We start from the raw sequence: 25,449 nt of genomic DNA, 5'->3' as shown, positions 1-25,449 counted from the left end.
GACAGTATGCTATACAATGGGTCTGTCCGTAATGCACTCCTGATCTCTCTCTCAGATCTCGCCCTCTGGCAAGCTCACCATATCTTTCTTTGATTCACAATCTTAGACCCTCAATCAGATTGCTTTCCTTTCAACTATGAAGCAAGAAAATAAGCCTATGCTGAGAACTGCTCAAAATGATTAGATATTGTGGCAACCAGGTAATGTTTGTCAGATTCGTTGTACAGATGATGTCAGTTTTGCGGTGATGTAATATGTTTCTAAAAGTTTTCCAGATTAGACAAAATGAATACACAATCTATTGATCAACATAGAAAATAAGAATGATTGAATATGTATTCATGGCCACATACTCACCACTCCTACCAATTATGTATAACCTATGGTTATAACATATTGCAAATCATCTTAATTAATAACCAAATATCCAATCAATGATAGCTCCCCAGACTCTTAAAGGATCTCATCATATCTGATCAATATTTTCAACCTGTCAATATTAACAGGATACAGGATAGGCTCCAGCTGAGTTCTGAAAAATAAAAACATGACGTGTCTGTTTCAGGCTTTCTTTCAAATAACTACATGTGAAAAAGTGATTTGGCATTGTCAAATATCAGGACAATGATTGGTAATGTTTCATCTTGCAGGGGGTTGGGGACAAGAACAGGGACTTTGAGACTTTGTTGGGAGGGAGTTGCATTATAACAGGTGTAATTCTGTCATTTTTCACAGATAGTCCACACAATAGTTATGGCCCCACCATCACCATCGATTTGTATTTATTATTATGCATTGATGGACCTGCCTGGCTTTGTAAGGGGATATTTAGCTGTAATTTTTTAAATATCCCCAATTTCGATCTTGTCTCATCGCTGCAACGGGCTCGGGAGCCGAAGGTCGAGCCATGCATCCTCTGAAACATGACCCGCCATACCGCGCTTCTTAAACACCTGCCTGCTTAACCCGGCAGCCAGCCGCACCAATGTGTCGAGTTGCTAAAGCATGATGAGCCGAGTAAAGCCCCCCTGGCCAAACCCAGACGATGCTGGGCCAATTGTGCACCGCCCTATGGGACTCCCGATCACGGCTGGTTGTGATACAGCCTGGGATATAACCCTGGTCTGTAGTGATGCCTCTAGCATTACGAAGCAGTGCCTTAGACTGCCTCACCACTCGGGAGGCTGATATTTAGCTGTCTTGATCCCTCTGATTACCTTCTCTGCTCCCCTCTCTTCTGTCAAGGTGATCATCCCAACTGGTGTCTAACAGGCGCTACAGTCTGGGGTTTGACCTCTGAGAGTCTCCCCTTTCACGTATGAGAGTGAGCTGACAGAAGCTTAATGCCAGCTCCCAGGCTTGCCTGTCGAAGAGGGAGGAGAGGGAGGAGAGGAGGAGTGGAGTGCTATGCTGGATCCCAGTTGTCTCCCTTTTCCAAAGCACACAGCTATCTATAGCAGCAGGCTCTTCAGCTTTCAGCAGAGACTTTTCCACTCTTTATTTCTGTCCTAACTTATTTGTTAAAAAACCCATCTCTAGAGCCCATGTTTTTTTCCGGTGTCTTCGAAAGTCTTACTCTCAGACAATTTCTGATCTGTCCTCCCGTCATCTATTTCAAAGGGTTCCCTGTTACAGTATAGGCCTATGTGTTCAACTCACCTTCCTGACACCTTGCCCCTACCCCAATCTTGCTCTAAGCTTTCTGTTTTCTACAACAAGTAACCTATTTCTGATGTTTTCAGAGGGAAAAACGTACCCACCGACACTAAATAACACCTGAATGTAAATTGATCAAATCAAATCAAACATGAATGAATAGACATTAACCTGAGAAGTGGTTTCTTCTGTAGTCTTAAACAAATCTACTTTGAAACAAAAGTATACAGCTCACACACATGGCTATGGTGTTAAAAAAATATATATACCTGTACCATGTCAGATAGAGGTGAAATGTGTTCAATTTTGAGTTTGCGTCACAATATTACACTTTATATACTACACAGAAGACTGAATTTTAAGAAAACCGTTTGACATACAAACAACAGATTTTCATCTGCTTTTTGAAAAAAAAAAATATTCATTATGAAATTATGAAAAATGTGAACAACTTCCACCGATGAGACCACTAGCTTATTTGTCTGCAGGAAAGGGCTACTTCCTGCCCCATAAGAGCATGTTGGGTTTGTCATAATTATACGCAAGTGTTTGATATTATGTCATGTTTATGTTTAGTAAGCTATTATTACATTCCCATGGGAGAGTGGATCACATGGGAACGAACACCCAATGAGGGATGCTGCCTTTTCTCCTCCAACAATGAGCTTATGGAAAACATATCTAAGGCCTAGATTTAATCAGATCAGCGTTATCAGCAGTAACTGACAATCACAGAGCATATCGTTGTTTTTTCAATGACAGTTTGGTTTAAATGTTGACATTTGCAAGAAGAAAAAAATACAAGAAGAAAAAATACATAAAGAAATGACACTGTCGTAGTCCATGTGGGGTCAAACGACATCAGGAGGGTTAGCTCGGAACATCTGAAAATTGATTTTAAAGAACTGATTTTAGCATTAAAAGACTCCAAAAAACAACCAATCATTTCAGGTCCAGTATCATCGTTGGGCCGTGGGTGTGAAAGATTCAGCAGGCTACTGGCATTAGACATCTGGTTAAAAGATTACTGTAGCTCTGCTGGAGTAACTTATTGATAACTTTGACACCTTCAGGAAACAGAAGGTACTCTACAGGAATGAGTCCATCCAAATCATCTTGACTCCTGGAATCTGTCCACGCAATGCAAGGCTGCGTTGAAACAATGACTTATCAATGACCCAAGACCAGCTCAGGTAATCCCTACCATTGTGACAATGAGTCATCATTATGTTACATCAAATGTACATTATCCTAAGGGCGTTGACAGACACAATGTCAGTAACTTAATGCTAAATTGTGATTATTTTGCCTATATGGCCTATTTATTGCCTTTACCTCCCTAATCTTCTACATTTGCACACACTATACATAGATTTTTCTATTGTGTTATTGACTGTACGTTTGTTTATGTGTAACTCCGTGTTGTTGTTTTTGTCGCACTGCTTTGCTTTATCTTGGCCAGGTCGCAGTTGTAAATGAGAACTTGTTTTCAACTGGCCTACCTGGTTAAATAAAGGTGAAATAAAATAGTATAATAGTATAAATCTCCCCGCACAGTCCCCGCATCCGGACAATTTTCTTAATAAGGCTTCTGGAAAGAAATGTTGCCAGCATGCTCAACCGGTGTCGCTCATTTAGCCAACAGAAACTTTCAACCGGTTCTCCCCATTAAATCAAATCAAATATTATTTGCCTAATGCGCCGAAAACCACATGGTAGACCTTACAGGGAAATGATCACTTACAAGCAATTAACAAACAATACAGATGAGCAACAAGTATGAGTCAGCAGCTCAAAAGGACTGTTTCATCTTTGGAGCTTCTAGTCATGAAATCTATGCAGCCTACTCAGTCACTTTTTATAGCTACTGTTTACAGGCCTCCTGGGCTGTATACAGCATTCTTCACTGAGTTCTCTGAATTCCTATTGGACCTTGTAGTTATGGCAGATAATATTCAAATTTTTGATGACTTTAATGTTCACATGGAAAACACTTAAAAGGCTTTCGGAGCCATTCATCGACTCGAGTGGGTTTTGTCCAACATGTTTCCGGACCTACTCATTGCCACAGTCATACCCTGGATCTAGTTTTGTCCCGTGGAATAAATATTGTGGATCTAATTGTTTTTCCTCATAATCCTGGACTATCGGACCACCATATGCAACCGCAATTCCTAGATGCCCTTTTCAGACTCCCTCCACCTACCCAAGGACATCAGAGTACACATCAGTTAATCACTTGACAGTCTCACTCCTAAAAACAAAAAAACATTTTTCACAAGACATTTGCTCCCTGGTGTACAGAAAATACCTGAGCCCTGAAGCATGCTTGTAGAAAATTGGAATTGGAAATGGTGCTCCACCAAACTGGAAATCTTCCGACTAGCTTGGAAATACAATACAATGCAGTATCGAAGAGCCATCACTGCTGTGAGATCATCCTATTATTCCAACTTAATAGAGGAGAATAAGAACAATTTTGATCGTGTCGCAAAGCTAACTAAAAAGCAGCATTCCCCGAGAGAGGATAGCTTTAACTTCAGCAGTGATAAATTCATGAACTTCTTAGATGAAAAGATCATGATCATTAGAAAGCAAATTAGACTCCACTTTGAATCTTTTTCCTGTGTCTCTTGACACATTCATGAAAATTGTCATGCCTCTAAACCGTCAAGCTGCATACTGGATCCTAATTCCAACTATACTATTGAAGGAGCTACTTCCTGTACTTGGCCCTCCTATGTTGAACATTAATAATTGGCTCCCTATCCACCGGATGTGTACCAAACTCACTAATAGTGGCAGTAATAAAGCCTCTCTTGAAAAAGCCAAACGTTGACCCGGAAAATGTGAAAAACGAATCGGCCTATATCAAATCTCTCATTGCTCTCAATTTTTTTTTGAAGAAGCTGCCTTCCCTGCCTTCCTGAAGACAAATAATGTGTATGAAATGCTTCAGCCTGGTTTCAGTCAGGTGTGTTAGCTGGGACTGGGGCAAAAGTGTCAGGCCCCCGAGGACTGGAGTTGCCCAGGCCTGGTCTACACTGACATGTTCTTGCCTGGTGTAGATCTTATCTGTCGAAAAGATAAACATTTGTCTCTGTGGATGGTTTGTCTTCTGGCAAATAAATTGTACGTTTTGGCTTTCCTCAAGGTTCCGTTTTCGGACCACTTGATTTCACTATATATTCTACCTCTTGGTGATGTCATTCGGAAACACAATGTCAACTTTCACTGCTATGCAGATGACACACAGCTGTACATTTCGTTGAAACATGGTGAAGCCCCAAAATGGCCTGCCCTGGAAGCCTGTTTCAGAAATGAGGAAGTGGAGGGCGACAAATTACTTTTAAACTTAGATGATAGTTCTAGGTCCCAAGAAACAAAGAGATCTGCTGTGGTATCTGACAATTAATCTTGTACAGTCATCTCAAATAAAACTGTGAAGGACCTCGGCATTACTCTAGACCCTAAAATCAGATGCTATTTGTCCAAATATTATGCAGAATAGCTCATTCAAGATTAGGTCTAATAATCTACTTCTGCTGCCTGGATAAAGCATGAAACAAACTTCAGTTAATGCTAAACACGGCTACTAGAATCCTGACTTGAACCAAAAAACGTCATCATATTACTCCAGTGCTAATATGTTAAGGCTAGGGCTGATTTCAAGGTTTTACTACTAACCTACAAAGCATTACATGGACTTCCTCCTACCTATCTCGCCGATTTGGTCCTGCAATACATACCTACACGTACGCTATGGTCACAAGACTCAGGCCTCATTATTGTCCCTAGATTTCCAAGTAAATAGCTGGAGGCAGAGTTTTCTCCAATAGAGTTAAATTTTTATGGAATGATCTGCCTATCCATGTGAGAGACGCAGACTCGGTCTCAACCTTTAAGTCCATACTGAAGACTCATTACTTCAGTAGGTCCTATGATTGAGTGTAATCTGGCCCAGGAGTGCAAAGGTGAACAGCAAGGCACTGGAGCAACGAACTGCCCTTTCTGTCTCTGCCTGGCCGGCTCCCCTCTCTTCACTGAGATTCTCTGCCTCTGACCCTATTACGGGGGCTGAGTCACTGGCTTACTAGTAATCTTCCATGCTGTCCCTAGGAGGGATGCGTCACTTGAGTGGGTTGAGTCACAGACGTGCTCTTCCTGTCTGTTTTTGCACCCACTCGGGCAGTGGAGGAGGTCTTTGTGGGCTATACTCAGCCTTGTCTCAGAGTAGTAAGTTGGTGGTCTGTTGATGACCCTTGTTACGAATCCCTTTTGGCCCGACAGTCTAGGGGGGATGGTAATGAGACCCGTTACATAACTCATGCAATTTATAATAGTGACAAAGTGAGAACGAAATAACCACGACAACTGAAATCTACCGTCAAACTCAGGGTTTATTGGAAAACACATGGTAATGGGGGGAGCAGGAAAAAAGGGGCTGGACCAAAGGAAAGAAATAAGTATTCAAAAACACCCCTAAGCTAGACTAGTGTATTTCAACAACAGCTAACTAACTAAACAAAAAAATATAGTGGGTTGTCCGCCCAGTTCTAACTAGTGTATTTAACAAAGTTTACCTACGGGTAGTGTATGCCCATGGGCGACTTGTCTTAGTTTCCCCCTTTTCCCATCAGCAAACAAACACAAACACCATAACCAAAACAATACTCACAGGTGAGGACAAAGTGATATGGAGGTGCTCAAACAAAAGAGAGGTCAATACATAAAGAGAGCGTGAAAGAGCGAGACCTACAGACATGGCATTTACAGAGAGATTGACAGGGTTTTTAAACCAAGGGAAAGGAACTGTGATTGGGTAGGAAACAGGAGGAGGTGTGTCTTCTGATTGAGTGACTGATTGGGGAGTGATGATTTTCACCTGTGAGGGGAGAAGGAGAGAAAAGAACACAGGATACACACACACACACACACACACACACAGGATACCTGTATCTGTAACACTCCCACCCTTAAAAGAGCAACCCTAGGGGGGTACTCTTCTAATTTCCACCCGGCATAGCCACTCGTCAGAGCTTGGTTCCGCTCCGTTTCTTCCTAGGTTCCTGCCTTTCTAGGGAGCTTTTCCTAGCCACCATGCTTATACATCTGCATTGCTTGCTGTTTGGGGTTTTAGGCTGTGTTTCTGTATAGCACTTTCTAACTTCTTCTGATGTAAAAAGGCTTTATAAATGCATTTGATTGAACTGGAGCACCGGGCCGGCCACTCTCAAATATTCCATGGGCCAGCACAGGTATAACATATACTGACTAATGAGGTAACACCAATCGGTGTGCCCCATGTACTAACATCCACCCTGAAAATATAAATGGGAAACCAAAGCTGGTAACAATACGGCTTCACTTCTCACCGTACGCGTCCTGACTAACCTCTTAAAATATTTGTCATGGGCCCTCGGATTCTACAGTTCTACAATATGGAGAGCATCTTGACTGGCTGCATCACCGCTTGGTATGGCAAATGTATATCACTGGGGCCGAGCTCCATGCCCTCAAGGACCTCTATATCAGCCGGTGTCAGAGGAAGGTTCCCTCTGGTACCATCTGGCAGACAGTACTGGACCATTGGCTCTAGGACCAACAGGCTCCGAGACAGATTCTACCCCCAATCCATAAGACTGCTAAAGAGTCAGTCTGCAACTATCTTGCACTGACCCTACACCCACTCACTAGACTATATATACTGTACACACCATATGCACACTCACTCACACTGCATTGACATACACTACATGAGCACACTACATGAGCACACACACACAACGACTCAGCACAAATACACATACATACTTTACACACACACACACACACACACACACACACACACACACACACACACACACTTTTACACTAATAATTTGCTGCAGTTACTCTGTTCTTCATTTTACTCCTATTATTATCAATCCTGATGCCTAGTCACTTTACCCTAACTTCATGTACACATCTACCTCAAATACCTCGTACATCTGCACATTGATCTGTTACTGGTACTCCATGTATAAATAAAGCTCCATTCTTGTGTATTTTATTTTATTCCTCTATGGTGTTACTATTTACATTGTTTAACTCTGCATTGTTGGGCAGAGCTTGTAAGTAAGCATTTCACGTCAAAGTCTACACCAGTTGTATTCGGTGCATTTGACAAATAACATTTGATTTGATTTAATGTCAGCCATGTTGAACAACTGCCCCTCGTATCCCATGTAACCACCAGCAGTTCTCAGAAACCAAAGTAGTAAATCAACTGTGTAACTTGTCAATTTACAATGAGAGATTTGCGACAAATTGCTACTAAAATATTCAGAGCGAGCGTTAGGGATATGGCAGACTGGGAAAGAGGAAAGATAATGGGATGAGAGAGGGGGCAGCATGGGAAATGGTTTCTTTTAATCCACTGTGTTTGTCGTCAACGCTGTGGTTTCTGTTTGCATACAGAAGGCTACTCATCTTCTGTGCAGATAATGCTCTTAGCCTTGTTCCCTAGACCTACGAATGATTGAAATGGGGAAGTTAATCATTGGGTTATGGGTTTTGTCCATTTTGATTTGATCAGGGAAACTGATAAAGAGTAGACAAAGTCCCAGGTATGACTCGACTCATATTGCTATTTTAACAGGTCCTGGACATGAGATCCCGCTACAGAGAGTAAGATCCTGTTTTACACAGGAAGAAAGAAGATAGACAACATAAGTTAGTTTGTCAGTCAGGCAGATTCTTCCTCTGTTTTTATTTTAACTATGAAAACCCATGAGTGAGTACACCTGTTCTCTGACCAAAAGTTCAAGTCTGGGCTTTGGCTGGACCACTCAAGGACATTCAGAGATTTGCCCGGAAGCCACTCCTCATATCAAAATGTATTGGTCGCGTCAGGAAGTCCAGGACCTAGTTGCACAGGGGGTGGTTCAGTCCCAGGGCCTCAAGCTTAATGATGAGCTTGTAGGGTACCCTGGTGCTGAGCTATATTCAATGAACAGCATTCTTACATATGTATGCCTCTGTCTAGATGGGATGTGCAGTGTGATGGCGATTGCATCGTCTGTGGATCTATTGGGGCGGTAAGCAAATTGAAGTGGGTCCAGGGTGACAGGTGATATGATCATTGACTAGTCTCTCAAAGCACTTCATGATGACAGAAGTGATTAAAACTCTTAAATGTCTTACTCATGGCAATGGAGAAGGCGTTATCTTGGCTGTGTGCTTAGGGTCGTTATCCTGTTGGAAAGTGAACCGTTGCCCCAGTATGAGGTATTGAGCAGGTTCTCATCAAGGATCTCTGTGTACTTTGCTCCGTTCATCTTTACCTTGATCCTGACTAGTCTCCCAGTCACTGCCGTTGAAAACATCCCCACAACATGATGCTGCCACCACTATGCTTCACCTTATGGATGGTGCCAGATTTCCTCCAGATGTGACACTTGGCATTCAGGCCAAAGAGTTCAATCTTGGTTTTCATCAGACCAGAGAATATTTTTTCTCATGGTCTGAGCTCTTTAGGTGCCTTTAGGCAAACTCCAAGTGGGCTGTCATGTGCCTTTTACTGAGGAGTGGCTTCTGTCTGGCCGCTCTACCATAAAGGCCTGATTGGTGGCATACTGCAGAGATGGTTGTCCTTATGAAAGTTTCTCCTATCTCCACAGAGGAACTCTGGAGCTTTGTCTGAGTGACCATCGGGTTCTTGTTCACCTCCCTGACCAAGGCCTTTCTCCCCCGAATGCTCAGTTTGGCCGGGCGGCCAACACTAGGAGATGTTTTTACAACTTGATGGAAGTTCACCTATGGTATATTCAATTGATTGTACATGATTTGGAAAGGCACAGACCTTGGTGGTTCCAAACTTCTTTCATTTAAGAATGATGGAGGCCACTGTGTTCTTGGGGACCTTCAATGCTGCAGAAATGCTTCGGTACCCTTTCCTAGATCTGTGCCTCGACACAATCCTGTCTCAGAGCTCAACGGACAATTCCTTCGACCTCATGGCTTGGTTTTTGCTCTAACATGGACTGTCAACTGTGGGACCTTATATAGTCAGGTGTATGCCTTTCAAAATCATGTCCAATCAATTGAATATACCACAGGTGGACTCCAATCAAGTTGTAGAAACATTTCAAGGATGATCAATGGAAACAGGATGCACCTGAGTACAATTTCGAGTCTCATGGAAAAGGGTCTGAATACTTATGTAAGTAAGATTTTTCGTATTGTCGTTTTGGGGTATTGATGAAAAAAACATTTTTTTAATAAATGTTCTAATAAGACCAGTCCAGGGGTCTGAATACTTTCCGAATGCACTGTATACAGCGAAAAGATAACTTAATAGGGGCAGTATCTTATTTAGATGAAAAGGCTAATTCACAAAGCATAATTTACCATTCACATTCACTAGCTTAGCATTACACTGGACCATTAGTTTCCCGTTGAGAAACTGCTAACACAGCTTCACTCGGTCAAAAAACATATTTATACTCAAAACCTCAACACCAAAGTAAAGTGCTAGTGAGATTAACTTTTTCTCTCAATAATTCAAGTCATATTTCATACTTGTGTACATTAGTAACCTGTTTTACACAGGGAGAAAGACGACAGGAGATCAGTTAACTTTTTAGTGAGGCACTTTCTTCCTCTTTTTGGCTGCAGAGGAATTTTGCCTACACTAACGCTCCAGCAGCTCCCTTAGTGGTACACACTGGACAACATTTTTCCATTGGAGGTATATGAAAAAATAAAATAAAACAACTAATGCAAAAAGATAATAGCTTTGGGCGGCAGGTAGCCTAGCTGTAAAGCGCATTGGGCCAGTAACTGAAAGGTCGCTAGTTTGAATCCCCGAGCTGACCAGGTGAAAAATCTGCCGCTCTGAACCTTGAGCAAGGCACTTAACCCTAATTGCTCCTGCTCCCGCTCTAGATAAGAACTTCTGCTAAATGACTGAAATGTAAATGTGGAAAAAAATCTCTTCCTCAAAACACCTAATTGTGACCAACATATTTGAGTGTGTCACATTATTCTGTGTGTGTGTCACATTACACTGAGATAAGGGGCTATTCACGATGCTCTTACTGACAGTCCCCCGCTCTTTTTAATATTCATAATTTCTCCACTTGTCAAACACAGCCAGAAGCAGCATGGCAGCCATCATTCCATATATGTTATTTAACAAAGGCTATCTAATGGCTGGAAATAGCTGACACTGGGGTTTTTACATAGCTATACTGTCACATCCGTCGTAAGGACGAGACCAAGGCGCAGCGTGATATGCGTACATTCTTCTTTAATAAAGAACGAAACACTGAACAAACTAACAAAATAACCAAACGATACGTGATGCTAATATGGATAGTGCAGACAGGCAACTAAACATAGATCAAGAACCCACAAATACCCAAGGGAAATGGCTAGCTAAATATGGTCCCCAATCAGAGACAACGATAAACAGCTGCCTCTGATTGGGAACCAATTCGGGCCACCATAGACATACAAATACCTAGACTTACAAAACTCCCTAGATATACAAAACCCCCTAGACAATACAAAAACGAACATACCCACCCTAGTCACACCCTGACCTAACCAAAATAATAAAGAAAACAAAGATAACTAAGGTTAGGGCGTGACATATACGACTTGGAGCTTAGGCTAGGCATCCATTAGGAAACGAACACATGCACGCATGCACAAAACAGTAATCTAGGTGAGTAGATGGAATAAAAAACAATATGGTTGACAGAGAATTGCTCTGTGAAGTGAACAATGTGTTGTCTTGCATCCTGATTTTTTATTTTGAACAGGGGTTTTCTGTTTGACAGATTCTTCACTTTCATTCTGACCTATACTACAGCAGCCATAAATCAGGCTCATTCAGCTATGGCTCTTTACTGAGATTTGTAATTGTATTTATTAGGGATCCCCAGTACGCCTCAGAGGGGTTGGGTTAAATGCGGAAGACACATTTCAGTTGAATACATTCAGTTGGACAACTGACTAGGCAACCCCCTTTCCCCAGTAGCTTCCAAGGCAGCAACTCTTCCTGGGGTCCAGCAAAATGCTGTTTATACCATTTAAAAAACATTACAACACATTAACGTCACGCCTTGGTCTTAGTATTTTGTGTTTTCTTTAATTATTTGTTCAGGCCAGGGTGTGACATGGGTTTGTGTGTTGTGTTTCGTATTGGGGTTTGTAGTATTTGGGATCGCGGCTGATTAGGGGTGTTGTATAGGCTTGGCTGCCTGAGGCGGTTCTCAATCAGCAGTCAGGTGCTTCTCGTTGCCTCTGATTGGGAACCGTATTTAGGTAGCCTGAGTTCGCTTTGTCTTTCGTGGGTGATTGTTCCTGTCTCTGTGTTGTGTCACCAGATAGGCTGTATTAGGTTTCTCGTTCCGTTTGTTGTTTTTGTATTTATTAAGTTATTTCATGTATCGTCACTTTTTCTTCATTAAAGAACATGAGTAACCACCACGTTGCATTTCGGTCCGACTCTCTTTCAACAAACGAAGAACGCCGTTACAGAATCACCCACCACATACGGACCGAGCGGCGTGGTTACAGGCAGCGACCGCAGGAAAAGCGAAAGGAGGACGTTATGGACAGCAATGGCATGGAGTATACGACGTGGGAAGAAATCGACAGGTGGGCGGCCGACCCAGAGAGAGTGCAGGAGCCCGCATGGGATTCGCTAAAGCAGTGCGAAGAAGGGTATAGGCGAATGGAGTTGGAGAAACAGACACGGCGGCGCAGAGCGAAACCCGAGAGTCACCCCAAAAAATGTATTGGGGGGGGGCTTAGAGGGAGTGGCTGAGGCAGGAGATGGACCTGAGCCAACTCTCCTTGTTTATCGTGAGGAGCCAAGGAGGAGACCAGAACCAGAGCCGGTGTTAGAGGTGAGCGAAGATGAGACTGTGAAGGAGTTAATGGGGAAAGTGGAGTTGAGAGTAATGAGGGAGTTGCTAGCTTGGTGCTATAGATATCATATTCGTCCGACAGATCGTGTCGGGGATTTGATGGCACCTGAGTAGCGCTCCATACTCGTCCTGAGGTGCGTGTTAGTCGGCTGGTGAAGTTGGTGCCAGCCTCACGCACCAGGCCTCCTGTGCACATCCCTAGCCTTGCACATCCTGTGCCACCTCCACACACCAGTCCTCCGGTAGCAGCTCCCCGCACCAGGCTTCCTGTGCGTGTCCTCGCTCCAGTATCACCAGTGCCCGCACCACGCATCAGGCCCACAGTGCGCCTCGCCTCTCCTGCGCTGTCGGAGTCTCCCGCCTGTTCAGCACAGCCAGAGCCTTCCTTCCCTCCTGCGCTGTCGGAGTCTCCCGCCTGTTCAGCACAGCCAGAGCCTTCCTCCTCTCCTGCGCTGCCGGAGCCTCCTGCCTGTTTGAAGCAGCCTGAGCTGTCAGTCTGCAGGGAGCTGTCAGTCTGCAAGGAGCTGTCAGTCTGCAGGGAGCTGTCAGTCTGCAAGGAGCTGTCAGTCTGCAAGGAGCTGCCAGTCTGCAAGGAGCTGCCAGTCTGCAAGGAGCTGTCAGTCTGCAAGGAGCTGTCAGCCTGCATGGAGCAGTCAGAGCTGTCAGCCTGCATGAAGCAGCCAGAGCTGCCAGTCTGCAAGGAGCTGCCAGTCTGCAAGGAGCTGCCAGTCTGCAAGGAGCTGCCAGTCTGCAAGGAGCTGTCAGTCTGCAAGGAGCTGCCAGTCTGCAAGGAGCTGCCAGTCTGCAAGGAGCTGCCAGTCTGCAAGGAGCTGTCAGTCTGCAAGGAGCTGTCAGCCTGCATGGAGCAGTCAGAGCTGTCAGCCTGCATGAAGCAGCCAGAGTTGTCAGTCTGCAATGAGCTGCCAGTCTGCAAGGAGCTGCCAGTCTGCAAGGAGCTGCCAGTCTGCAAGGAGCTGTCAGCCTGCATGGAGCAGTCGGAGCTGCCAGTCTGCAAGGAGCTGCCAGTCTGCAAGGAGCTGCCAGTCTGCAAGGAGCTGCCAGTCTGCAAGGAGCTGTCAGCCTGCATGGAGCAGTCAGAGCTGTCAGTCTGCAGGGAGCTGTCAGTCTGCAGGGAGCTGTCAGTCTGCAAGGAGCTGCCAGTCTGCAAGGAGCTGCCATCTGCAGGGTGCTGTCAGCCTGCATGGAGCAGTCAGAGCTGTCAGTCTGCATGAAGCAGCCAGAGATGCCAGTCTGCAAGGAGCTGTCAGCCTGCATGGAGCAGTCAGAGCTGTCAGTCTGCATAGAGCAGCTAGATCCGCCAGTCAGCCATGATCTTCTAGATCTGCCAGTCAACCAGATTCTTCCAGATCAGCCTGTCAACAAGAATCTTCCAGATCTGCTAGTCAACCAGAATCTTCCAGATCTGCTAGTCAACCAGAATCTTCCAGATCTGCTAGTCAACCAGAATCTTCCAGATCTGCTAGTCAACCTGAATCTTCCAGATCCGCCAGCCAGCCAGGATCTACCGGAGCCTACTACCTACCTGAGCTTCATCTCAGTACTGGGCTTCCTCTCAGTACTGGGCTTCCTCTCAGTACTGGGCTTCCTCTCAGTACTGGGCTTCCCTTCAGTTCCGGGCTGCCCCTCAGTTCCGGGCTGCCCCTCAGTTCCGAGTTGCCCCTCAGTCCCGAGTTGCCCCTCAGTCCCGAGTTGCCCCTCAGTCCCGAGCTGCCCCTCAGTCCCGAGCTGCCCCTCAGTCCCGGGCTGCCCCTCAGTCCCGAGCTGTCCCTCAGTCCCGAGATGCCCCTCAGTCACGAGCTGCTCCTCAGTTCTGTGGGGTTCTGGGTGAGGACTATTAGGCCATGGTCGGCGGCGAGGGTGGATTATCCCAGGACGCGAAGGGGAGGAACTATGACATTTATGGAGTGGGGTCCACGTCCCGAGCCGGAGCCGCCACCATGGACAGACGCCCACCCGGACCCTCCCTATGGTTTTGAGGTGCGTCCGGGAGTCCTCACCTTGGGGGGGGGGGGGGGTTCTGTCACGCCTTGGTCTTAGTATTTTGTGTTTTCTTTAATTATTTGTTCAGGCCAGGGTGTGACATGGGTTTGTGTGTTGTGTTTCGTATTGGGGTTTGTAGTATTTGGGATCGCGGCTGATTAGGGGTGTTGTATAGGCTTGGCTGCCTGAGGCGGTTCTCAATCAGCAGTCAGGTGCTTCTCGTTGCCTCTGATTGGGAACCGTATTTAGGTAGCCTGAGTTCGCTTTGTCTTTCGTGGGTGATTGTTCCTGTCTCTGTGTTGTGTCACCAGATAGGCTGTATTAGGTTTCTCGTTCCGTTTGTTGTTTTTGTATTTATTAAGTTATTTCATGTATCGTCACTTTTTCTTCATTAAAGAACATGAATAACCACCACGCTGCATTTCGGTCCGACTCTCTTTCAACAAACGAAGAACGCCGTTACAGTGTGCCTAAGTTTGTGTTGCTTCACAGCCCCTGCTGTTTCATAAGGTGTGTTTTTTATCTGCTTGCATGAGTTACTTGATGCGGAATAGAGTTCCATGTTGTCATGGCTCTATGTAGTACTGTGCACCATCCATAGTCTGTTCTGGACTTGGGGACTGTGAAGGGACCTCTTGTGGCATGTCTTGTGGGGTATGCATGGGTGTCAGAGCTGTGCACCAGTAGTTCAAACAGACAGCTTGTTGCATTCAACATGACATAACCTCTCACAAATATAAGTAGTGATGAAGTCAATCTCTGCTCCACTTTGAGCCAGGAGAGATTGACATGTAAATGATAAATTTTAGCTCTCTGTGTACATCCAAGGGCCAGCCGTTCTGAGTCTTTTTCCTAGTCACCGTGCTTCTACACCTGCATTGCTTGCTGTTTGGGGTTTTAGGCTGGAGCTATATAAATTGATTTGATTTGATAGAGGACTGAGGGTCTTCCAAATATTGCAAGTGTGTAAATAGTTACCCATGTTATTTTGTAAAAGTGTATATATATATTTTTTTTAATATATTTTTTTTTTTATCAATAATTATTTTTTCCCCCATTTTTTTCAAAAAAATTTTTGGGGGGTGGGTGTGTAAAGAATACCATTTCGGTATTTTGTATATAGTTATTTGTTTCAAAATGTATAACTTCAACAATTTGGCCACTTGGGTACATTTGGGCTACTTGTGTGGGACACCTGGGTGACTTCATGATAAATGTCATGTAGCACACTCATTTTGGAAGTTATCATTCTGAAACTTTGCACAAGTACTGTTGCCCGCTTATATTTTTCACTGAAATTATCCCCATCATCCTATCTGAATGTTTGTTTTATCTTGTTCATTTTAAAGATGATGATACAAAAATAAAAATAAAAAACATGTTTTTTTTCATTGTTTTATCTAAACCAGATCTATTGTGTTATATTCTCCTACATTCACATTTACACAAACTTCAGAGTGTTTTCTTTCAAATGGTACCAAGAATATGCATATCCTTGGTTCTGTGCCTGAGCTACAGGCTGTTAGATTTGGGTATGTCTTCAGGCAGAAATTGAAAAAAGTAGGAGGGTAGCTCTAGGAGGTTGTTGAAGGGAAAATGTAACCTACCACAAAAGCATTTTTTTTAAATAATACTTACAATTGAGAAGCTTTATTTTTCCAGTCTAAAATATTCTGCTCTAGATCTAGATCCTTTGACCACTTTAGAAACACTCTCTGTTAATGTGTTATGGGAGAGGTCAAATTACGTCATTATATGGGAAATGGTAGCTACTCATGAAGACAACTATGATAGTAAGAGACTTCAGTGGATACAAGATATGCAGGAAGATATTTCAGAAGAAGACTGGGGTATGATATGCTGTAGAACTCAGATACAGACAATAAACCCGCCTGAGATCGTTGCAATACAATTGGATAATGAGAACATATTGTTAAGCTGTTAAGCTCCAAAAATGTTACCCTAATATTCCAAACCAGTGTGTTAAATGTAACATGCATTTCCAAAAGGGAGATTGCAAAGGCATTAATATAATTATTTAAACATTACACAGACTCATGTATGCATCTAGAATTGCACGTCGCTGTATAGCTATATCCACATATGATCTGAAATTGTCAGAGGATGAAAGGATGACTTGACATAGCTGGCTTTTAGTTCTGTGAATATCGTAATAGCTTGTCACATTAAAGCAGTAAAATTCAGAAAATCACATTAGAACACAGAGTGGCTTGACTGATTAGATATTTGTTATTTATGTAGTCTCAATGTCTTCTTTAACATGAAATAATAATGTAATTACCACTGCAGGACAAGGAATTCAAACCATCTGATTGTGCCAGCAGTGATACTGTATGGTCAAGCACCAACGGTGACTGAGCCAATCAGAGAAGCTCACTCCAATCACATTGGATCGAGAGCATAACTCATTCCCAGAAACCCTCACCTGAGAAGTAGAAATCAAAGGGAGAGAAAATAGGTATTGAATAACTGCAGTTGACAAAACTAAATACGAATACAGAACTTGTTTTTGCATGGATTCATCGAGACGGTTAGCTTTTAACAGCTAGGACCGCTATTTCTTGTCCCGGAATCCCACTTAACAGACAGGTTAAAGCCTGCTTGACAGAGACGCTAAACTGCCAGCCATCAAGCTAGCGAAGTTGGTACCAGATCAGTTTTGCAATGGAGCGCTCTTTGTCTCAAGAAATAAATGAACAATTCCAGCGCTGTAGGAGCTGTATCTATTACACATTGTTTTGGGACAAAACAGATCACTCGATGTTCCATTGAGGCAATTGTTCACTTGCTGAGGATTACAGGCTTGAGGTGGCTTCCTTGAGCATGCAGGTCGCCAGACTACTTAAAAGCAACTGAAAAACACAGAGAGGAATGTTTAAATTTTCTAAGCAGGTGACTGGAATTGCGTTCGCGCTTGTTGGATGCATCTCTGCCTTGTCGTTTGTTGTTATCCAACTGGCCTGTGTTTACCAGAGCTTCACCATCTGATAGCGGTATCAAAGGAGCACAGCAAGAGGAGCAAGACAACCAACGAGCCGTGGAAGCCGAAGAAAGCGACCTCCCGCGAAGCAATATACACTCGATCGAGCAGGGCTTCTCCATCTGTCGGAGGCTTGCACTAGGCGCAGGGAGCAACGGGCTCAAGTTATCCTGCCTCTCGCCTGTCGATTCTATCATAGTCCATGTGTGTTTTAATGACATTATGAAGGGTGGCTCTGGAAAGTTGAAACTGTATTTTAATGAGCTTATTGACTATCTGCTAGACACTAATAAAGGATCCATCATATCTGGACCTGTGCCCTCTGAACTGTGGCATTGAACGTTTTAGCAGGATTCTTTCTCTTCACAACTGACTATGTGATCATTGCAGCTCAATGGTTGTAACCATTGTTGATAATTTGTTGATAATTTCGATACCTTTTGGAAACTAAACACGTTATATAAGGATGATGGGATCCATCCAAATCATTTGGGATTCTGGATCCATTCACACCACTATAAGCCTGCATTGTGACAATGACTAATCACTGACCCAAGCCCAGCTCAGCTAATCCCTACCATTGTGACACAGAGTTGTCATAATGCTTCAGCAAATGTACATTACACCAGGGGCGTTGGTAGATACAATATAAATTACCTAATTTATGTCCCTTTAACTGCCTCTACTGATACTACAGTCGTGTCCAAAAGTTGAGAATGAGACAAATATTAATTTCCACAAAGTTTGCTGCTTCAGTGTCTTTAGATATTTTTGTCAGATGTTACTTTGGAATACTGAAGTATAATTACAAGTATTTCAAACGTGTCCAAGGGTTTTATTGACAATGACATGAAGTTGATGCAAAGAGTCAATATTTGTAGTGTTGACCCTTTGTTTTCAAGATTTTTTCAATTAACTGATGGCAGCCCATTCTTGCATTATCAATGCTTGGAGTTTATCAGAATTTGTGGGGTTTTGTTTGTCCACCCGCCTCTTGGGGATTGACCACAAGTTCTCAATGGGACTAAGGTCTGGGGAGTTTCCTGGCTATGGACCCAAAATATTGATGTTTAGTTCCTCAAGCCACTTAGTTATCACTTTTGCCTTATGGCAAGATGCTCCATCATGCTGGAAAAGGCATTGTTCGTCACCAAACTGTTCCTGGATGGTTGGGAGAAGTTGCTCTCATTCCAGTTACTAATAAGCATTCACCCGTTAAGAAAATTACTGTAAAAGCTGTTAAATCCCTGTGGATTGATGAGGCAAAAGGATTAGCAAATAAGTCTGGCTGCAGAAGCGATTGGCAAACTTTTTGCAAATTGAGAAATCATGTGACTAAACTGAAAAAAGAAGAAACTACACTATGAAACAAAGATAAATTAAATAAACAATGATCTAAAAAATAGCGGGGACTGTCAGGAAGAGCTTTGGAGCATCTTAAATGAAATGTTGGGAAAAAAGGCCAATTTAGTTCCATAATTAATTGATTTAGATTGCTCATTCATCACAAAACCGACTGAAATTGCCAACTACTTTAATTTAAGGGAGCTGAGTACAAATATCCATTAAAAGGTAAGCCTTTTGTGGACAGCATTTCAGTCTCCAGTAAGTATGGCTTCTTGGAGAACTAAAACATTGCAGCCCTCCGTTGTGCAGCCCAGTAGTACCACTGTAGGTGTGTAAATCTCTGTCATAGGGCAAATAAAGTAAATAAAGTCTAAGCCTTGGTTTTCTGTTGTTCCAGATAAAATTTGAGAGGATCTTTCTGATTTTTAGGAACAATAAGAGCCAGAGGAAGCCAGAGGAATTGATTGAAATAGATAGACATTTGGGCAGAATATTATCTTAATATTTATTCCACCAATAATAGATATAGGAAATGTTGTCCATCTGTTGATGGATTATGTTACACTCATTATAATGGGTTCATAATTGAAGAAAAGTGGCGGATCCTTAAGAGGTTTCAAACCTCTACGGGATCGGTGTCACCCCCCATGGGACAGATGAGCTAACATGTGCTAATGTGATTAGCATGACATTGTAAGTAACAAGAACATTTCCCAGGACATAGACATATCTGATATGGGCAGAAAGCTTAAATTCTTGTTAACCTAACTGCATTGTCTAATTTACAGTTGCTATTACAGTGGAAGAACGCTATTGTTTGAGGAGAGTGAAAATCTCAATTGCGCCTAAACTTCAATAATACATTGTGGCCTTTCTCTTGCATTTCAAAGATGATTATTTTATTTTATTGAACCAGACAAGTCAGTTATTAAATACGTATTTACAATTAACGGCCTGTCTCAGCCAAACATGGATGATGCTGGGCCAATTGTGTGCCGCCCTATGGGACACCCAATTACAGCCAGATGTGATAGAGCCTGGATTTGAACCAGGGACTGTAATGATGCCTCTTGCACTGAGATGCAGTGACTTAGACCGATGCACCACTCGGGAGCCCTATAGCCACTATATTTTCTTACATTCATTTTACATTTCCACACAAACTTCAAAGTTTGTCCTTTCAAATGGTAACAAGAATATGCATATCCTTGCTTCAGGTCCTGAGCTACAGGCAGTTAGATTTGAGTATGTCATTTTAGGCAAAAATTGAAAAAAGGGTCTGATCCTTAAAGGTTTTAAGGACACACTTCTTGGTCCACTTTTAGATATGTATGCTGAATCCTTTCAACAGGGTTGTTTCTTTAAAGCTTCTTCAGGATTGGTGGGTCCCCTGTCGAACGGTTGAACTAACGTAGGCTAATGTGATTAGCATGAGGTTGTAAGTAACAAGAACATTTCCCGGGACATAGACATATCTGATTTTGGCAGAAAGCTTAAATTCCTCTTAATCAAATTGCACTGTCCAATTTACAGTAGCTATTACAGTGAAAGAATACCAAGCTATTGTTTGAGGAGAGTGCACAACCCCCCTTGGGTTGTGCCATGGCGGAGATCTTTGTGGGCTATACTCAGCCTTGTTTCAGGATGGTAAGTTGGTGGTTGAAGATATCCCTCTAGTGGTGTGGGGACTGTGCTTTGGCAAAGTGGGTGGGGTTATATCCTTCCTGTTTGGCCCTGTCCGGGGGTGTCCTCGGATGGGGCCACAGTGTCTTCTTACCCCTCTGTCTCAGCCTCCAGTATTTATGCTGCAGAAGTTTATGTGTCGGGGGGCTAGGGTCAGTTTGTTATATCTGGAGTACTTCTCCTGTCCTATTCGGTGTCCTGTGTGAGAATCTAAGTGTGCGTTCTCTAATTCTCTCCTTCTCTCTTTCTTTCTCTCTCTCGGAGGACCTGAGCCCTAGGACCATGCCCCAGGACTACCTGACATGATGACTCCTTGCTGTCCCCAGTCCACCTGGCCGTGCTGCTGCTCCAGTTTCAACTGTTCTGCCTTACTATTATTCGACCATGCTGGTCATTTATGAACATTTGAACATCTTGGCCATGTTCTGTTATAATCTCCACCCGGCACAGCCAGAAGAGGACTAGCCACCCCACATAGCCTAGTTCCTCTCTAGGTTTCTTCCTAGGTTTTGGCCTTTCTAGGGAGTTTTTCCTAGCCACCGTGCTTCTACACCTGCATTTCTTGCTGTTTGGGGTTTTAGGCTGGGTTTCTGTACAGCACTTTGAGATATCAGCTGATGTACAAAGGGCTATATAAATACATTTGATTTGATTTGAACATGAAAAGTTATTAATAAACAAATTAGTCACATTTGGGCAGTCTTGATACAACATTTTGAACAGAAATGCAATGGTTCATTGGATCAGAATAAAACTTTGCACATACACTGCTGCCATCTACTAACCAATATCTAAATTGCAACTGTGCTGGAATAATACATTATGGCCTTTCTATTGCATTTCGAAGATGATTGTACTAAAAAAAGACAATCAAAAACCAACCGATCAGATCTATTGTGTTATAAAATGGTCCAGCGCCGCATCTCCTTCTACCCACACCGCGTTGGCCCACTCCAGGGCTTTCCCCGAGAGGCACGAGACGAGGGCGGACACCATCTCATGCCCAGATGGAGCCGGGTGGACGGTTGCCAGGTAGAGATCCAGCTGCAACAGGAAACCCTGGCAGCGTGCAGCCGTCCCATCGTACTCCTGGGGAAGGGCGAGATTAATCCCACTAGGACCGGGTGAAGGTGGTCAGGTAGTGGAGACACTGGTGGTGCTGGTGGAGGCACTGGAGGAACTCCCTGTCTCTCCCAGCAGTCCATGGTTTGGACAACGCGGTCCATGACGACGCCGAGATGGTGGGGCATCGCTGCATGCTCCCAGACGTGCTCCTCAACCCCTATACCAGGGGCACCTGCTCATACTGACTCCATATTGTGGGTGTGAAATTCTGTAAAACCCGTAGTGCACCAGTCACAATGTGCACAAGCACTTACAACAAAACAATTCACACACAGACATAGGGGGAACTGAGGGTTAAAAATACAACAAGTACTGAGGGACATGTGAACCAGGTGTGTGGGAAAGCAAGAAAAATGAAAGGTGGATCGGCGATGGCTAGAAGACCGGTGACGTCGACCGACGAACGCCGCCCGAACAAGGAGAGGAACCGACTTCGGCGGAAGTCGTGAGAGAATGGGAAGTGTCTAAACCAGAGGAGGGATCGAGATGAGGATCAAGAGTGCAATTAAAATCCCCTGCCATTAGGTCTTTACCAGGAAGGGAGGCTATCAACAGAAATACATTCTCAAAGACCATAAACATTAACCAGATAAATCCGCTTATTCAAAAGCATTCCCTGTATCAAAATGTATCTACCAATGTATCTATCAATTATAATATTTTTCACTTGAAACAGAACAGATTTGTGAATTAAAACCATAACACCATGAGAATGAGAGGAGAAACAAGATGCTATTACTTGCCCATGCCATCTCCCGCATACTTAAAGTAGTTCATCCTTCAACAAGTGAGTTTGTTGTTGGAACACAAAAGATGAATGAAGTTGTTAAAAGCCTTGTAATAACCTGTTTAAGCCTGGATAGTTTACAAACTCCATGGACATTCAACAAAGGAAATTTCAGTTTTACATTTGAGATGTAAACATGGAATAAGAAATAGCATAAAGGAATATCTAAAATATGTTTAGTAACCACAAGGACCGCGTGAATATTTTAAAGTGAGGAAAATGTGTAAAGATCTGTTTGAACAAATAAATATATCCTAACAGTAAAACACTGAATCCCATTCCCTTGTCTCCCTAACTGAGACACCCAACCCTTCCTCTCCCACCTCCCCCTAATCATAGAGTGTAGCCTGGTGGATGCCTGACCCATTGAAGAGAGCAGTCTAACCTAATAAATGCTAACCAAAACAAAGTGTCACCTGCCTTCTCTCAGCCATTACTCCTCACGAACAAAACAAAAGGCATTTCTTGCAAGATGTTATGTGAAATATCACAACAAAAAGCATATCTAGCAAGATGATAAGTGAAATATCACATAGTATTCGTTTGAAAAGTAGCAAAGACTAGCTCCACCTAAAACTGTAACACTAGTTAGTGACGCCTGACTAATGTTAATGTTACTGTATGGACAGTCCAAAATAGTTGTAGATGATCCACATCATAGGGTCTGTTGCTAGTAGCTACCAAGTAACAGAATGCTCATACATATAGCATTAACCATGGTAAGTTAATAAACCTTAAAAGCATCAAAGATCAGAAATGGACAGGCTATGTGAGAAAATGAGATACCATTGAATATGTGCTACGTTACCCAAAGGCCCTTTGCACATGATGTTGATGTCAGGCTTGCACATGAGTGTCAATCATTTTAGTCCAAGGATGTGATAAAAATGTAAGTCTTCATATAGAGTATTCCCGATGCTTCTCGGAGGTACAGGATGAATTAATAAGGTGGCTAAATGGCTAAATAAGTGAGGTAACATTATCCATTTCAAGTCCGATGACAGGGAGCTGAACATCTTCGAGGGAATTTTACAGTGTTTTATGTAATCAAATGGAAGAGAATTATCAACATAATAAAAATGAACTGTAACAACATTCAATGGACAGCTAGCTTTCTCGCCTGAAGAAACTGAGCTAACTGAGCTAACAATTAATATAAGGGAACTTTCAGTGGGCTATCTTGCCATATTATCCATTTAACTGTTATGCTAGCTACAGTACTACAGTAGCAGCTAATAAATTCATCCAGAGTGGTGGTAAACTTCACACGGATTTTAGCTGGGAAGGCTATTCAATAGGCAATGTTGAAGGACCTGAGCTGGCGTTTGACCACATCATAGCTTTTTCTTTTTCGGTGCAGATGCTTAGGGAAGAACATGATCTATTGGTCCCTGTACATCACCTTGCCCTTTGCCCTGGCTTTCCGCATCACTTTGAATTCGTCTTGAAAGTTGATAAACTTAATAATGATAAGGACTCGAGGAGAGGGGTGGTTTCTTGGGCCTGTAGGAGCTGGAAGCCGATGGGCTCTTTTAATGATCAGGGGTTCCGTCAAGTTGTCCGGCCCCAATGCCTCGGGAAGCCATCTCTTGAGAAATCCAACTGCGTCCCCATTTTCCACTTTTTCGGGTAGATTAAATTACACCTCTTGTGGTGGTTCTCGAGCCAGCTTAGTTTTGAAGTAGAGTCCGCCACCTGTTTTTCCAACTTTGGGGTTGTTGTTTTGACAGTGACAACAGTATCTTCCACCATGCTAATGCATTCCTCTGCTTTGTCCAAGCACGTTGAGTAGGCTTGAAGGTCATGTTTAACTTCACTAATCCCTGTTAGGACACCTTCGAGTTTGGTGGAAAAGTCTGCCCCAATGGCAAAGATTGCTTCCAAAACCCCTTTGTTCTGGTTTAGGTCATCAACATCGTTGGTTGTCATGTGGGACTCATGGTGTGAGGAGGATGCAGAGCAAACCAAGTTAGTAGGGCTGGCTGAATTAGCAAGGCTAACTGGCCTAGCCTGGACCACCTTGTCGATGCGAGATGTTCTTGTTGTTTTTAGGAGGACTATGTTTAATTAGTCAATTCATAATGGATGTAGATACTCCTGAAATGGTCCAAGAAAATTGCTGTTTGTGTTACAAGGATTTAAAACAAGAGATTAAAAGAATTTAAAAGAAGTTTAGCTGAAATTGGCAAGAGAGCATTAATAACACGTCTGCTCAGTTCAATGCCATGACCACGTCCTCCTATTACTTTTTAAAACCATCAACTGCAAAGGGTAATCAAAATAAATTGTCTTATTTAAATATCTGAGTAGTTTAAAGTTGAATTCTGAAGCTGAATGCATCAATCGAACCCAGAGGGAACCCATCGGTAGTCTAGTCCAATGAAATAAGATGATATCATACCAATGTCACCTTTTTCTCCGGTGAGCGAGTTTTATCCATCCTTTTCTCTCTGTCAGTGTTCTTTCATCACAGAGTGTCAGGTTAACCCTGTTATGCTCTCATTTCCAACTAGTAATTCTGTTTTTTCTCTGGGTAACAAAAGCATTACTTCTAAGTCATTTATATTTCGAGTCCCCCATGTGGGTTTGGAAGGGTTACCCTGAAGGCATGTATCAGTGACGTGCCATGGTCTAGTCTAGATGTTGTTAACAGCTAAAACGTTACACAGAGGCAAAACTACACTTGGCTATGTGTCTGACTCCAGGGCAGAATAACCAGAGTAACAAAAACTTTTCCCAAAATGCATGTATTCAAGCAGCTGTCTGCAATCACTCTGTTTGGCAAATAATTGAACCAGCAGAAGAGCGGAATGAAGAAACGAGAACACAATGTCAGACAGTGTTGTTGTTTACAACGCAGTCAAGCTCTCGGGAACTCCTCTGCCAATGCTACATGCCTGATTGAGGGTTTAATTCAAGCGAGTTAG

The sequence above is a fragment of the Oncorhynchus kisutch genome, linkage group LG2 (assembly GCF_002021735.2).
Source record: "Oncorhynchus kisutch isolate 150728-3 linkage group LG2, Okis_V2, whole genome shotgun sequence".
NCBI lineage: Eukaryota > Metazoa > Chordata > Actinopteri > Salmoniformes > Salmonidae > Oncorhynchus > Oncorhynchus kisutch.
The sequence above is the reverse complement of the archived record's forward strand: the minus strand, read 5'-3'. Positions refer to the sequence as shown.